General features: G+C 50.6%; 1 protein-coding gene across 3 annotated transcripts in view; it reads right to left on the reverse strand.

The window, feature by feature from the left end:
• The window catches only part of RASGEF1C (RasGEF domain family member 1C), a 113,170-nt gene extending 97,561 nt beyond the window's left edge, over positions 1 to 15,609 (reverse strand). The window contains exon 1 of one of the 3 annotated variants that reach the window (XM_004043143.5): positions 15,416 to 15,609. The gene's annotated coding sequence lies outside the window, so the exon portion shown is untranslated. The remainder of the gene's footprint in view (positions 1 to 15,415) is intronic. The other 2 variants (XM_055386512.2, XM_055386511.2) reach the window with 2 other exon arrangements.
• Positions 15,610 to 17,407: the final 1,798 nt, after the last annotated feature.

Here is a 17,407-nt window from a genome sequence, read left to right on the forward strand (position 1 = left end):
CGCAGACAAAGTCCCCATCAGTCCAGGAGGAATCCACAGTGTGTCTCAGATTTGCTGTAAGCACCTGATAGGGTTGGGGTGGCGATCAAGGAAGACCGGCCGGGCACTGCGGCCCTGGGAGCTGGGAGATGGGTGTGTGGTGATTCACATTCTTCCTATTCTGTATGGTGTTTTTTTGTTTGTTTGTTTTCCGTATGAAAAGGTTGAAAAAAAAAAAAAAAGAGATTCTTTCTCCCTGAAAGTCCACTGGGCCTGGATGCGGTGTGACCTTGGGGTGTCCTCCCTGCTTGCAGAGAGCAGGACCAGTGGGCCTTCCTCCCTGTGTGAGCCGGACGGGGAGGACAGCCGAACGCGCGAGCTTGGCGCTCCTCTCTCTCCTCATTAAGGTGAGTGGCAACACCACGGATCGCGTTCATTATATGAAATGTGCATCTGTCAACGGCTCTGCTCCTGAAATTGGTTAGAGCGCAATAACCTAATTTGTTCCTCTTTCTTATACTCACTGTTTGCAAAATAGAAGTACACCTTCCCCGGCAAACATTTCAAGAACGGTGACATGCAGACACTTAAGGTCCTTTTCATCATCCAAAGTGCTAATACAATTTGGCCGCACCCATGCGGAAGCATCTGCGCAAACTGCAGAGGCCACGGGGTCTATGCTCAAGTCCCGGGAGCAGCTGTCACACTCTCGCCTCACCCTTTTCAAATCCCTTTCACAATCTGTCTTGCGCACGTTCACGAAAACCACTGAGTGTACCATTTTTTATTCTCAAGGGGCTTGTCAGCACAGCCCGCTGGTCGGAAGTGCTACGCTGGAGAAAAGCCCCACTGTGGTCAGGACACTGCCACTTCCCAGGTGACTGATGGGCACTACCGTCAGCCACTCCAGTCCTGGAAAGTTAGGCCATTTTACGGGAGTACATCACAGGAGATCCATCTCCCTACAGGGCTCCGGAGCCTGACTGACCTTCTCCGAGGATTCCGAGCCAGCCCTCTCTCCCCAGCCCACGTGCAGTGGCGGTGGCCGGGGCGGTGGAGCGTGCTGAGTGACCTGCTGCAGCTCAGAGCTGCGGCTTCTCCTGGCTCCTCCACCTGCCTTTCTTGTGCTTCAGGTCTGCTGAAGGTTGACAGGAAAGTCGGGAAATGGCTGGTGAGGAAGGCCCAGCGCCCTCCTGTAACCGAGGCCATGCTTCCCCTCTGCCTGCAGGATGGCGACCAGGGCGGGGCCCAGTGCCTGCTGCAGAGAACGGCCTGGACTTGCAGGGCCTCTCAAGCTGGGGGCCTTGACCTTGGCTGCTCCCTCCTCTCCTTCTCCAAACACACACGTGGCCTGACTCCTGTTTGACCTTGGAGAGCAGCTGGGGCATCGTGCCCTCCCGCCAGCGTCCCTGGAGCTGACTCCCACTGCAGCCCTCACACAGACATGAGCTCAGGGACACCTTGACGGACCCTGCAGGGAGGTGCCCTGAGGCCCAGGGGCCTGACTAACTTAGTGGTCTCCAAACCGAGAAGGGCATCTGCAGAGTACGGACCAACAGGAGGTGTATGAGACGACGACACGGGAACTCCTTACATGACTGTGAAAATGACTGTGCTATGTAACATTTGCTACATGAAAAGCTTACCTGTAGCGTGCACGTGTCAAAAAGCACAACGAGGGCCGGGCGCGGTGGCTCACGCCTGTCATCCCAGCACTTTGGGAGGCCGAGGCGGGTGGATCACGAGGTCAGGAGATCAAGACCAGCCTGGCGAACACGGTGAAACCCCGTCTCTACTAAAAATACAAAAAAAATTAGCCGGGCGTGGTGGCGGGCGCCTGTAGTCCCAGCTACTCGGGAGGCTGAGGCAGGAGAATGGCGTGAACCCGGGAGGTGGAGCTTGCAGTGAGCCGAGATCGCACCACTACTGCACTCCAGCCTGGGTGACAGAGTGAAACTCCGTCTCAAAAAAAAGAAAAAAAAAAGAAAAGCACAACAAACAGATACCTGCAGGCCCGCCGTCCGGTGAGGCAGTGGCATGTCACAATCACCCGTGTATCCTCCCTGCCCACAGATCCTCCCCGTCCAGGTCCCCACTATCTGGAATATTATTAAAAACACTTATTTATTTATTTATTATTAAGGTAGGATTGACAAATAAAAATTGTATTTATGGTGTACAATGTGATGTTTTGATGTACGCAGACACTGTGCAATGGCTAAGTCAAGCTAATTGACCTATCACTTTGCATACTTACCATTTTTTTGTCATGTAGAGCTTTTAAAAATTCATTTAAAAACATTTCTTCCTTGACTATTCAATAGAACTCACTAGGGATGCTTCCTGGGCCTTGCATGTTCTGTTTGGGAAGCCTATTAATGATAAATTCAACTTATTTAACAGAAATAGTATTGTTCAGGGCCGGGCTCAGTGGCTCACACCTGTAATCCCGGCACTTTGGGAGGCCAAGGCAGGCGGATCACTTGAGGTCAGGAGTTCAAGACCAGCCTGGCCAACATGGTGAAACCCCATCTCTACCAAAAATATAAAAAATTAGCCAGGTGTTGTGGCAGAAGACTGTAATACCAGCTACTCAGGAGGCTGAGGCAGGAGAATTGCTTGAACCCGGGAAGAGGAGGTTGCAGTGAGCCAAGATCACACCATTGCACTCCAGCCTGGGCAACAGTGAGACTCTGTCTCAAAAAAGAAAAAAAAAAGAAAAAAAGAAAAAAAAAGATATAGTATTGTTCAGGTTTTGTATTTCTTCTTATGTCAGTCTTGGTAAGTTATGTCTTTTGGGGTGTTTGTTCATTTTTCTCTGAAGTATATCAAATGTATTGGTACGAGGTTCTTCATAAAAATCCCTTGCTATCTGCTATCCTCGCCACCTGGGGAGAACCTGCAGCGATGGCCCTTTCTTCCTCCTGATGTTGATCATTTGTGCTTTCTCTTTTTCTGTCTTGCTTGGTCATGCTGGTGGGCAATCAACCTTATTCATCTTTTGAAACAGGTATTTCTCTGTTTATCAATCTCCATTCTCATAAGATAAAGTTTAAGGAGAACTTGGCACACCCTGCTTGAGGAAGCACTCAATAAAAATTCTGTATTTCAAAGCAACACCTAGCTGCAGCATTTCTGTGTAACACCAGGGTAACAATATCCAAAAAGCCTGAGGGTTCCCAAGACCTGACTTCACCCCAGAATGTGGAGCTGGGTGTGCTGCCCGAGGCTGGCGTTGGTGAGGCTCCCCTCAGACCTCACCACAGGGCAGAGCTGCTCTCACTGACAGGCGCCTGTGGCCAGCCTGCCTCTGATGAGCCTCCTTGGTCCCTCTGCAGCACGATCCCCTTCCTGGAGAGTCCCATCTGGGGACTGAGATTTGGCGTCAGGAAGCAGGGGTGCATCAGGCACACGGGAGCTCTCTGCCTTGCCTCCCTCAGCCACACACCTGTGAATCACTCAACAATGGCTGGGACAGAGGGGAGCCCGAACCCTGGGACGGCAGAGGGAAGCAATGGCGGGATCCAGGGTGCTGCTCAGGGCAGTGGTGGCCTCTGACAGTGTACCCAGGCTGGACAGAGAAGGCCTGGGGGTTAACAGAGAGGCACTCCTGGCTGAGCCTAGCTCAGGCCTGAAACCCACGGCTGCTCAGCACATGTTTGCTGGGTGGTCCACGTGATGGACAGATGGGAGGCTGTGAGCAGAGAGAGGCCCACAAAGACAGAGTGAGAGCAGTCCACGCTCAAAAATAGCCCAGACTGTCACCCGCACAAACCCCAGACAGCAGGCCGAGCTCAAGGCCCACACTGGCTGCATGGCCCTGGGATGTCCCCTTGTGTCCCTGAGCCTCAGTTTCCCCATCTGTAAATTGATGGCAGCTGCTGTGGGAATTACCTGAGGCCACAGGTACTCAGCCAACGGCACTGTGCAGGTGCTTAAACCGTCACAGAGAGCAGTGGTCATTTTACTATGTATTATTTAGCCAGATTGGCACTTTTGAACACTGTCTGGATTTTAAAACAAACAACTAAACAACTTCCTGACCAAATGACCCAGGTAGATATTTCCTCTGCAGGGGCACTAATTAGCTGATTCCAAGAGTCTGCACTGCCTCCCACGCTTAGCGACATCCACTGCACGTAAAGCAGAAATTCCCCAATTAGAATGCTGGTGTGGGACCGGAAGGCATTGAACTGGCAACAGCGGTGCCTGAGTTAGCACATTCCAAATTCATAAACCAAGGTGACCCCTCACATTCATGAGCCTTTCATAGATGAGTCTGTAGGACGCTTCCTGGACAGGTTTATGGGGCGTGGCAGTTTGGGGCACCATTGGTGGCAGGACCCTGGGCAGTAAGGCCCTAAGGAAACTGGAAACAGACAGGACAAAAGCGCACCCTTCTGCAGGCCCCAGCCCCAGATAGCGCCACCCAGCAGAAGAGGACCAGGACCCCTGCTATGATTTCTGAAAGTGAGAGACACATGTCGGGTGCCCAAGAAGGGAAGAAAGTGAAGGTATACTGGACGCCTGCCTTGGCCAGCTCTGGCGTTGAGAGCCCCATCTGGTGTCTGAGGCCCAGAGCAATCCTAGGACTGTAAGAGTCTCCCAGAGAGGAAGGAGTGTGTCTTAGTCTGTTTCTGCTGCTATAACAAAATGCCTGAGGCTGGGTAATTTATAAGTAGTAGAAATGTATGCCTCACAGTTCTAGAGGCAGAGAAGTCCAATATCAAGTTGCTCTCTGCTCCACAGAGGGTGCCTCCTTGCTGCACCTTCACATGGGGGAAGGACAACAGCTCCCTCATACCTCTTTCTTTTATAGGGGAACGAATCCTGTTTTTTAGGGTACTACCCATGAAAGGCTCTACCTCTCAATACGATTACACTGGCAATTACGTTTCAATATATACCAGTCAACAATTATGTTTCAACATATAAATTTGTGGGGGACACACTCAGACCATAGCAGATGGGTTCACACCTAGGCCTCCATGACCTGGGCACCTTCTGCTGCTTCTGGGATCCTTTAGGGGGTCCTGCATGAAATGAGGCTGGCAAGGACCTTTGCCAAGAGTAGGAACCCAGGGAGGCAGAGCTGGGCCCACACGTCCAGGCCCTGAGGCTGGAGGAAGTAGGAGAAAGCCCCCAGGAAGGACTCCCAGCGGGTAGAAGGGAAACTGAGGCAGGAGCCCAACAGTACCACAGCACATCCTGGCAAAGCCTACCCAGGCCCCTAGTGGTCTCAGCCAAAAGGACCACACCTCTCCTCCCCAACCTCCACCTGCCACCCCCTGCTGGCAGACATGCAGCCCCCAGGAGTGCAGAGGATGGGAGAGGTGGCAGGGGGTGCCTTTCTCCTAGAGAAGCATCACGTTCTGCAATTTTAAAACAATTCTGACTCAAAATGCTTAGCCTGCATTGAGCTTTTAGGAAAGAGTCCGACAAATCCAGATTGTGGGAGAAAATGGACGCAAGCTTTCTACAGGAACGACAAAAAGCATGTGGAAGTCCTGCTGTAGATTAAAGGGATCAAAAACACACGGCAAACATCCAAGCCTTCATCACTGACCGGATCCTGGATATTAAAATAAGGCCAGAAAGGACACTTAACAACTAACAACTAAACAAACAACTAAACAACTTCCTGACCAAATGACCCGGGGAGATATTTCCTCTGCAGGGGCACTAATTAGCTGATTCCAAGGGTCTGCACTCTGTCCCACGCTTAGCGACATCCACTGCACGTAAAGCAGAAATGCACCAATTAGGATGCTGGTGTGGGACCGGAAGGCCCTGAACTGGTAACAGTGGTGTCAGCTTATTCAAAATTCATAAACCAAGGTGACCTCTGCCTTCCCTCCCTCTCTCCCTCCCTTCCCTTCCCCTCCCCTCCCTCCCTCCCTCCTTCCTTCCTTCTTTCCCGGATGGGATCTTGTTCTGTAGCCTTGAACCCCTGACCTCAAGCGATTCTCCCACCACAGCCTCCCAAAGCGCTGGGACTACAGGTATCAGTGACCTCACCTGGCTCATATCAAATTTCTTGAACGTGCATTCAAATTGTGGTTTCGTAGAAGAATTTCCGTGTACTGAGGTGATGCCGATGTCTTGATTCCTGTAGCTTACTCTTAAATGGCTTAGTAAAAATAATGAGCAAATGTTCCAAAGTGTTAAAAATTGGGTCAGACGTGGTGGCTCACGCCTGTAATCTCAGCACTTTGGGAGGTTGAGGCGGGTGGATCACAAGGTAAGGAGTTCAAGACCAGCCTGCCCAACATGGTGAAACCCTGTCTCTACTAAAAATACAAAAATTATCTGGGCATGGTGGCATGGGCCTGTAATTCCAGCTACTCAGGAGGCTAAGGCAGGAGAATTGCTTGAACCGGTACCTGGGAGGCGGAGGTTGCAGTGAGCTGAGATTGTGCCACTGCATTCCAGCCTGGGCTACAGAGCTGGAAAAAAAAAAATTGATGGATTTATTTAATAGATGAAGAGATGAAGAGTACATCATTCTTTTTTTTTTTTTTTTCTGAGATAGAGTCCTGCTCTGTCGCCCAGGCTGGAGTGCAGTGGCGCGATCTCGGCTCACTGCAAGCTCTGCCTCCTGGGTTGACGCCATTCTCCCGCCTCAGCCTCCCGAGTAGCTGGGACTACAGGCGCCCGCCACCACGCCCAGCTAATTTTTTTTTTTTGTATTTTTAGTAGAAACGGGGTTTCACCGTGTTAGCCAGGATGGTTTCGATCTCCTGACCTCGTGATCCACCTGCCTTGGCCCCCCAAAGTGCTGGGATTACAGGCGTGAGCCACCGCACCCAGCCAAGTACACAATTCTTTGTGGAGCTTTTCAAGTAAAAAGGTTGCAGACATCTCTAGGTCCCCAGAGATAATGGTGGCCACCTAAATCCAATCCTCTCCTTGGTAAAAGCCAATATGGACCAAGCAGGAGAGCAAATAAAACCATCCATGCCCATGCCTCCAGCATGAGTAGGAGACAGGGCGCGCACTCCTCTAACTGGTGTGGGCGAGGAAAGCCAACCTTCAGAACCGGCTCCAGGGCCCACGCTGGCATTGGTGGGGTGAGGGCTCAGGGAGAGGCACTGTGGGAATGAGGAGAGGGGATCTGGGACCAAGAACTATGAAAAAAAGAAAGTCCTTTAGCCAAGTGTGGTGGCAGGTGCTTGTGGTCTCAGCTACTCGGGAGGCTGAGTTGGGAGGATCACTTGAGCCCAGGAGTTGGAGGCTGCAGTGAGCTGTGATCGCACCAGTGCACTACAGCCTGGGTGACAGAGTGAGACCTTGTCTCTAAATAAAAACAAGAAGAAAGTCCCACCCTACATGGGGAAACAGAGCACGCCTGGGGGTGGGTGTCGGAGCACTGGCGGCTGGGGAACTGAAAGGAGACAGCATTCGAGCCCGGAGGTGGCTGTCTCAGGAAGGCCCTGCTTCTAGGCGCCAGGCATGTGGCCTGGAAGTAGAAGCAGCCTTCGGAGGCTTGCTAGTAACAGACAGGAAGTAGCAAGCCTGGACATTCAAGGACCTACGGAAGCAAAAGTGAATATTGTGAACTCAGAAAACACGAGTCCACTCCCGCCTCCCAAAGCACAAGGAAAATGGTGCACTTCACTATATCAACAGGAGAGGGCGCGCTTACACTAAGAAACCTACTACGGTTCCCAAGCCCCCAGCTCCTGCCTGCAGCCATCTGTTACCACCAGTCCAGGCAAATTAAGACATTTCTAAGTTAACAGATAATATCCATACAAAGCCAGTATAAAGAGCCGACACTAATCCTTCCCACAAACCCCCAATTTACAAAGGGAAAAACAACACGCAACACCTCAACTTGAATTACCTAATGCTATGGTCTGGAAGTTTACGTCCCCCAAAATTTATAATGGAAACGTAGTCCCCAGTGTGATGGCATTTGGGGGGGGGGGGGGCCTTTGTGACGTGATTAGGTCTCGAGGGCAGAGCCCTCATCAATGGATTAGTGCCCTTAGAAAAGAGGATCCAGAGAGCTCCCTTGTCCCTTCCTCCATGTGAGGGCGTGAGGAGAGGAGCCATCTGCGAACCAGGATGCGGCCCTCACCAAATACCTTGATCTTGTACCTCCAGCCTCCAGAACTGTGAGAAATCGTTCTGTTGTTTGTAAACTAACCCAGTTTCTGATACAGATGAACAGATGAAGACACACTAAAAATTCAGACACATGAAGAAAATCTCTATATTATACACTCAAAAACTCAACAGAAATGCACCCAAAAAAAGGCAAATGTGAAATGAGAGTTGCCTGAACTCATGAAACAAAATGAGGGAAAGACCATCATCTCAGAAATGAAGACTGAATTAGAAATCTCTTAGGGAGAACAGATTTGACCAAAAGCTTAATAGTGTTCATTGAGGAAATGAATGAAAACAACCATAAAACAAAAATAAAATTCATAGAGAAAGCAATCTAGAATACAGATGAAAAACAGATCTAACACAAACATATTATTGGCATCTCTGAAGAAAAAAGGTAAAATAATGGTACATAATTAACATTTAACACTATAATCTAAGAAAATGTTTTAGAAATAAAAGAAGACTTAAATTTGCATATTCAAAGAGTCCCCCACGTACCTAAGATCATTTCCAAGAGAATGCCTAGTAAAGTGATTAAACTTTAAAAATAAAGAAAAAAAATTCTTTGGAGCTCCAGAAAAACAATCAAGTCACTTACAAAGGAAAGAAAGGCATGTTTATATCAGACATCTTGTCAACAATGTACAAGCAATACAACCCATAACAACATTTTTAAAAATTTAGGGACAGAAAGTAAGAGGCAAGGATTTTATAACCTGCCAATCTATCCTTCAAGTAGCAAGAGTATAGAAAGCAAGCAAGCAGGAAATAACAGTACTTACAAGTCTTTTTTTTTTTTTTGAGACGGAGTCTCGCTCTGTCCCCAGGCTGGAGTGTAGTGGCGCAATCTCTGCTCACTGCAAGCTCCGCCTCCCGGGTTCACGCCATTCTCCTGCCTCAGCCTCCCGACTAGCTGGGATTACAGGCGCCCGCCACCACGCCCGGCTAATTTTTTGTATTTTTAGTAGAGACGGGGTTTCACCGTGTTAGCCAGGATGGTCTCGATCGCCTGACCTCGTGATCCACCCGCCTCGGCCTCCCAAAGTGCTGGGATTACAGGTGTGAGCCACCGCGCCCAGCCAGTACTCACAAGTCTTTCTTAAGGAACCAACAGAAGCTAAGCTTTGTCCAGTCAAAGGGTGACTGGGAAAACTTTGGCAAAAATAAATATTAGTAATCAGAATCCAACACCATTGTGGCAGGAAGTTTCTATGGTGCTCACCGGCATGAGCTCTACCTCTTGGTGTTCATACATTTGGGACTGGGTGGGGCTTTTGACTTTCCTCTGACCAATGGACTATGGCAAAGATGATAGGATATCACTACTGGGATTATGTTACGTTGTTATATCATGTATGTCACGTTATACTATGTTATGTTTTGTTATGTTATGACTCTCTAGGGACTCTTTGCTGGCTTGATAGAGTAAGCAGTCATGCTGGGGAAGCCCATGTGACAAAGACCTGTGGGTGGTCCTGAGGAACTGGGGGTGACCCTTAGAAGTTGAGGTTGGCCTCCAGCCAACATCCAGCCAAAATTTTAAGCTCTAAATATAACTACAAAGAACTAAATACTGCCAACAACCACATGAGTGGAGGAGCAAATCCTTCCCTAGCTGAGTCTCTACATGAGAACCTAGTGCTGGCCACCAGCAGTACTCAGCTAAGCCATGCCCAGGCTCTTGATCCACAGAAATGATGAGCTAATAAGCCAAGTGTTGCTTTAAGCCACTAGGTCAATGATAACTTAGTACACAGCAATAGATAACTAATACAATGATATTGAAACATACTACAAGCTGGGCGTGGTGGCTCACGCCTGTAATCCCAGCACTTTGGGAAGCCAAGGTGGGAGGATCACTTGAGGCCAGGAGTTCGAGACCAGCCTGGTCAACATGATGAAACCCCATCTCTACCAAAAATATAACTTAACCGGGCATGGTGGTGCATGCCTGTAATCCCAGCCACTTGGGAGGCTGAGGCAGGAGAATCACTTGAACCTGGGAGGCAGAGGTTGGAGTGAGCCGAGATCATGCCACTGCACTCTAGCCTGGACGACAGAGTGAGACTCTGTCTCAAAAAACAAACAAACAAACAAACAACAACAACAACAACAACAAAGTGAAATTTGGGGGAAGACAAAAGTTATATGTAGCTTTTTGACTGTGTGGGGGTCAGCATCCCTAACCTTCTCACTGTTCAAGGGCCAACTGTAATTGCTAAACTATATTCAATTTTATGGACATATAACTTGTTTGTTTATTCACCAGTTGATGAACAACTGCGTTGTCTCTACTTTTCTGGCCATTATAAGCAATGCTGTTATGAGCATTTGTGTACAAGTCTTTGTGTGGACATTTCATTGTTTTCATTTCTCTTAGATTCCTGGGAGTGGGACTGTTGGGTCATATGGTATTTTTATGTTTAAATTTTAAAGAAACTGCCAAACTATTTTCTACATCATGTCCAAGTGGGACTTATTTCAGAAATGCAAAGATGGCCTAGTGTTAATATTCATACGTTTTGTGTCTGTTTACCTCAGCCTAGTCCCAGACCTGATATTGGGAAATCCATCACATGACTCATTATGTTACTAGTAATAAGGAGAAATATCAGATCATTTTCTCCATACATGGCTCTAACAAAGGTCAACACCAATCCTGATTTTTAAAACCACCAATAAAATAGGAGTCAATGGATATTCCTCTATCTATCTATCTATCTATCTATCTATCTATCTATCTATCTATCTATCTATCTCATCTATCTGTCTATCTCTTCCCATCCTAAAGTCAGCATCTTTCTTAATAGGGGAAGTATTAGAGGCCTTTTTACTAAGGTCAGGAACAACGTAAGGAGGCCCACCACATCCAATATTTAATACTGAATTGGAGATATTCAGCCAATTTAATTGGATAAAAGAAAGCATAAAAATCAGTAGAGAAGCAGTAAAGCTATTTGAATTTGTATATGACAGAATGACTAACAGAATCAAAGATATGACTAACAACAGGCCGGCCATGGTGGCTCATGCCTGTAATCCCAGCACTTTGGGAGGCTGAGATGGCAGATCATCTGAAGTCAGGAGTTCGAGACCAGCCTGGACAAGATGGCAAAACCCTGTCTCTACTAAAAATACAAAAATTAGCCTGACGTGGTGGCAGGCACCTGTAATCTTAGCTACTTGGGAAGTTAAGGCACGAGAATCACTTGAACCTGGAAGGTGGAGGTTGTGGTGAGCAGAGATCACGCTACTGCATTCCAGCCTGGGTGACAGAGCGAGACTCCGTCTCAAAAAAAATAAAATAAAATAAAAATAAAAAAAGGACTAACAATAAAACTAACAATAAAAATTCAGGTAAGACAGAAAGATATAAAATAACATACACGAAACAGTAGCCAATTCAAAGATATAATTGAAGAAAAAAACATTTATAGTAGCAACACACAAGATAAAAATACTCATGAATAAACTTCATAAGAAATAGGAAAAACATATATGAGGAAAACTTCAAAACACTCCTAGAAGTAGCCTTGACAAACAGAAAGACATCTCTCGGTTTTGGATAAGATAACTCAACTTCATAAAGATGCCAATTATCCTAAAGTTAATATACAAGCCTAATATAAACTTAATACGCTCTCCTTCCCCACCCAAATAGCAGCAACATGCTGCAACAGCCAGGAAATCCTTGCAGTAAAAAGCGATGGAAGGAACTTGCCCACCACATGTTAAAACACAAGGAGAGTTGAGCCCAATCTCTCTCCTCTATTGCAATGGTCTTGAATAAAGTCCTCTTTGCCATTATTATAATATTATTATTATTATTATTATTTTGAGACAGAGTCTCACTCTGTTGCCCAGGCTGGAGTGCAGGGGTACGATCTCAGCTCAGCTCACTGCAAAATCTGCCTTCCAGGTTCAGGCGATTCTCATGCCTCGGCCTCCCAAGTAGCTGGGATTACAGGCATGTGCCACCATTCCCGGCTAATTTTTTATATATTTTGGTAGAGACAGGGTTTCACCATGTTGGCCATGCTGGTTTCAAACTCCTGACCTCAAGTGATCTGCCTGCCTCAGCCTTCCAAAGTGCTGGGATTATAGGCGTGAGCCACTGTGCCAGGCCCTCCTTGCCTTTAAATATATTTTCTCTCTCTCTCTCTTTCACCAGTATGTGAACAGATGGAATAGACAGACCTGTGAGACACACTAGAAAGCCCAGAAACAGGCCCAGGGCTTGGATTTTTAGTGTATGAGAAAGGTGCATTTCAGATCACTGGAGGAAAGATGACCTTTTAAATAAATGGCTTTGGGACAGAGTGCTAGACACTTAGAAAAAAATTAAATTGGATGCAGAGACTAAGTACACAACTAAACAAATATTAGAAAACACAGATGACTGCTTTATAATTGGGCTTTTCATAGTTAGAAAAGTCTAACTATGATTCCAAATCTATGTGAAAAGATGTCCAATTTCATTTATAATAATAGAAATATAAATTTAAAATACACTGAAATACTGTTTCTCAGCTCTCAAACCAGCGAGGCTGTGGGGAAACAGAAGACACTGTGATACATCGGTGGTGGGAATGCAAAATGGTGCTCCCTCTTGACAGGGAATTTGGGACTAGCTAACAAAATAAATCCACATTCACTCCTACTTCTAGAAGTGTGTTCTAAATACATACCTTTGCAAACATTAACAATATAGGTGCAAAGTTATCCATTACTCCATTATTTTAAATTTAAAAAGACTTGGAAAAAAACAAAATTGTTCATCCAGAGGACATAATTTGAATAAACAATAATAGTACAGCCACAGAACGAAATACTGTGTGAGTGTAGAAAAGAATGAGACAGGTCTCCATGAACTGGTAAGCAGTTACTTTCAGGACATACTTCTAACTGAAGAAAAACAAGGAGCTGTACGGCTAACTTTTGTGATAATGCTTAAATGACTTGTTTTGCAGAAAGAGACACAGGAAGGATAAACCAGAACATATTTTAAATGGCTACCAATGGTGTGGGAACAAGGAAGAAGATGCAGGGGTGGGACTGAGACCTTTAAGGCTAGCTTTTTAATAGTTTTGACCTTTAAAGCATGTGTTTTACATATTCAAAAAATAAAATTACATCCTAAAGTCTAAAGGAAAAAAAGCTCCAAATTGAATGCAAGTAGAAACACACGAAGCTAACAGTGTGTCCGATTGATAACGTCATCACACAGCACTCTGCCTGCACACCCGTGGAAATCCCGATGCTGACCTAGTAGGTTTTGGTTGGCTTCGGTGTGGATGCAGTAATTCTGAAACTATTTCGGGGTGCATTGTAGAGCTAAGTAAATGATTAAATATATTCATGTTTGGGGGAATAAGGTTCTCACTGCAGGAGAAAGGGAAAGGAAATACTAATTTTTAGTAAAAAAGGGGCCTTGGCTTGGTCCACTGACGAGGCCTAGAGGCGGCGAGTGCACGCCCCACACTAAGCCCGGGTCCCACGCAAGGAACCAAGGCCCCTTGGAGAAATGGCTGACTCTGGATCTGGGTCCAGGTACAAGTGAGAGCTGGAACCACCTCAGAGACTGGCGGGCACATGGCAGGAGGGTGCAGACCCCGGCCTGAAAAGGGCCAGGTCCCGGGCAGGGCCCCACCTCTATCTGGCGGCCTGCGGGCTCCCCCTCGCCAGTCCCGCCCTGGGCTCCGCAGCCTGTCCCTCTCTCTGTCCGTCTGTCGCCTGCCCTCCCTCTCCTGACCCGGCAGTGCGCCCACCCGCCGCCAGGGGCAGCCTTTCAACGCCCAACCTGCAAACCGCCTGGGGGCTGCCCAGGACATCCAGACCCTGTAGCGTCTCAGCTCCAGCTCCGCCCCTCCCGTCCTCAGGGATCTCACCCGCGCTGTTCCCGCAGGCTACCCGTCCATCACAGCACAGGCTGGGCTCCCCGCTCAGGACAGCCTCCCTGACTAGACGAAGGCTCCGCCCCGCCCTGGTCTCCCTCTGCCCCAGTCACCCTACTGCATGTTCTTCCCAGCACGCATTCTTGGCCATGTCCTTGCTTTTCCCCTTGATTTCTTGTTTGGTGTCCCCTCCCACACCAGCTAGTGAGCACTTACGGGAGCAGGCAGCAGGCGGCACACAGTAGGCGCTCAATAAATGTGGCCAGTGCGTGGACAACCCTAGTCCCCCTCCACCGGTCGCCTGCACGGTGGCTGCACTATCGCTGTTGGAGCCAGTCTTACCAGAGGTGGGACCCCAGCGTTGCCACTCCATGGTCCCGCCCCTCTCTAAACCTCAGTTACTCCACCTGCCTGGCAGGCAGAGCTTCCCAGGACTCTTCTCAGGCTCCCGGGGCTCAGTAGAACTTCTGTCTCCCCCATAGCCCCAGGAGGCAGGAGATAGGGGCACGGAAGAGCTCCACCATCACCCCAACTTCCCAGCTCTGTCTTTCCCACAGTTTCCCACGCCCACGCTGAGCATGGGGCGGCGTCGGCAGCACCCTTCCCCAAGTCCCCCCAAGCATCGCTTTCCCAATCTAAATACAATGAGTGGACCAGGTGGTCCCTTGATGCCGTCCGCTGTCACTGCGTGAGGGACACACCCAGGACTCCCAGCAGACCCCACTGTTCTCGCAGGCCCTCTGATAGTAGTGGCGCTGGTCCTTTCCTCAAATCCGATCCCATCCTCAAGGGTGACAGCACCCTCTTCCCCCAGGCGCAAGGTCCTTTCCCTTCTGCACCTGCACTGGCAGGTCTGCCTTCCCGTCCCCATTTCATAGACGGGGAAACTGAGGTCCGGTACGGGTGGAGCCTTTGGTCCAGGCTGGCTTTTCCTGCCACTCTAGTGGCTGAAAGAAGCTTGCTCCTCGCGCCCAGCAGGGGCTGGGGGCGCGCGGCAGAGCTGGGTCTCCCGCCAGGTGGCCGGGGGTGTGCCCTTAGGGTACCCTACCCGCTACCCCTGCGTCTCCAGTCCCGGCAGCCGCGCGGACCCCGCCCCTGCTGACCCCGGCGCACGCTCCCGCGCCGCGCGCAGCCTCCCGCCTCCCGCCGACCCCGCCGCGCAGACCGCACACTCACGTGCGCCGCGGCCCCGGGCCCCGCCGGCCGGCCACGCGCACTGTCACCACGCGCGAACCTGTGCTCTGAGTCAGGCCCGCGCGTGTCCGCCAACGGCCCGGACACCGGCCGTTCCCGCCGGGCTCGCTGCCCCGCACCCACGCCGCGACCTCGCCCGCGCCCCGCGCCCGCCGGCAGCCCGCCCCAGCCCCCGCGAGCCCGCGCCCTTGCCCGCACCGCCAGGTGTCCCCCGGCCGCGCACCACTCACCGGCTCCCGGCGCGCCGGAACTCCGGGCCCGGCCCATGGGCAGCTCCCGGTGCGAGCCTCGGCGCCGCGGACCAGGGCGCCGCGGACCCGGGGCGCCGCCCGCCGCCGCCGCCGCCGCCGCCGCCGCCGCCGCCCGACCGCCCGGCTCCCAGCGCAGCCCGCACGAGCGCCTGGCGGCGGCCCCGGAGCAACGCGGCGCTGCGCCCCCTCGTGGCACTCAGGGAGCGCGGAGCGGGCGGGGCGCGGGGCGGAGCTGCGGGGTGGAGCTGCGGGAGTCCGAAGGACGGCGCTGCACACCAGGGCCCTCCGCGCCCAGGCCGCGGAGCCAAGCGTCCCGCCCTGCGTTCAGGCCTCCGCGGCGGCTGGCCCCCCGCGCCAGGATCACCCGCTCGGGCCGTCAGACGCTGCCCTCCCGAGCGCGGACCCTGGCGGACTCTGCGCCCGAGCTGCCCCAGCCTACACCTCACCTGGTGGGCCTCTGGCGCCCCAAAACCCAGTTCACCCTCTCTCCTCAAGACTGGGCCCGGCCCGGTTCTCTGGACTGGCCTCCTACCATGGCCACCTAGGTTGTCTGTGTCCCCCAGTGGGACATCCCTGGGTGGACACCCCCCCTCCCCAACCTTCTCGGCGCTCATCCCGTGGCCCCCAGGGAGGGTGGACACCACTTTGAAGACACCGGGGTGCTGGGAGGATGGCGACGCATGATTTCACTTTTAGAAAGGGAGAGGGGCTCTAACAGGATCCAGTGGCCTCCTTGAACTGGGCCTTCAGTGAAAAGTTCCCTGGTTGGTCCCAGCATAGAGGTCAGGACACCTGTCCTCTTGTGTCCGGCGTTTGTCCCTTCCGCCGGGTTCCTGGTCCGGCTGACTTCAAGAATGAGCCAGGGACCTTGGCAGTGAGTGTTACAGCTCTTAAAGGTGGTGTGACGGTGAAACCCTGTCTGTACTAAAAATACAAAAAAATTAGCCAGGTTTGGTGGTGGGTGCCTGTGGTCCCAGCTATTCCGGAGGCTGAGGCAGAAGGGCGTGAACCCGGGGAGGTGGAGCTTGCAGTGAGCAGAGATTGCACCACTGCACTGTAGCCTGGGCGACAGAGCGAGACTCCGTCTCAAAAAAAAAAAAAAAAAGGTGGTGCAGACCCAAAGAGTGAGTAGCAGCAAAATGTCTTGTGAAGAGCAAGAGAACAAAGCTTCCACAGCACGGAAAGAGACCACAGCCGGTCGCCGCTGTTGCTGGCTGGCAAGGGGTGGGCGGGCAGCTTTTATTCCCTTATTTGTCCCCACCCATGTCCTGCTGATTGGTCCATTTCACAGAGTGCTGATTGGTGCGTTTTTACAGAGTGCTGACTGGTGCATTTACAATCCTCTAGCTAGCCAGAAAAGTTCTCCAAGTCCCCACCCGACACGGAAGTTCCAGCTGGCTTCACCTCACTCTGCTTTAGTCAGGACCTGCCTGATGAGATGTGGCCCAAAACTCAACCCAACCAGCTTGAGCAAAAAGCTGGTTTGTGGATCATAGAAAGCCAAGGTTTACTGCTTAGAGGAATGGCTAGATCCAGGTACTTAACCTATGTGCATAGAAACTGGCCTCCCCTGTTTCCCAGTCTTTCTGTGGCAGAATGGCCCTGGGTTGACACCTCAGAGAGGGCACAGCTGCCTGACAGTTGCAAGGACAGCCTGCGGCTGCCACACACAGGCTCCGAGGAGCCGAGCTCAGGCCATTTCCAAAGACCTAGGGAGCAGGAATAACAGGCCTGGGTGTCGTCTCGCTAGAGCTGAGGCAGAGTTAGTCCTGTGTCAGCTTTGAGGATGGAGCAAGGTGCTGTTCCAAGCTTCCGTGAAGGCTGTTCATGGAAGAATGAACAGGTTAAAAACAACAGTCCAGCCCATTTCTTGAACAGTTAGGGAAACTGAGTCCTGGAGAGAGCGGGCATCTGCCTACAGCATACAGATGTATCAGAATGAACGTGGGCCAGGTAGCTAGGCAGGGAGAC

The sequence above is a fragment of the Gorilla gorilla genome, chromosome 4 (genome assembly GCF_029281585.2).
Source record: "Gorilla gorilla gorilla isolate KB3781 chromosome 4, NHGRI_mGorGor1-v2.1_pri, whole genome shotgun sequence".
Taxonomy (NCBI): domain Eukaryota; kingdom Metazoa; phylum Chordata; class Mammalia; order Primates; family Hominidae; genus Gorilla; species Gorilla gorilla.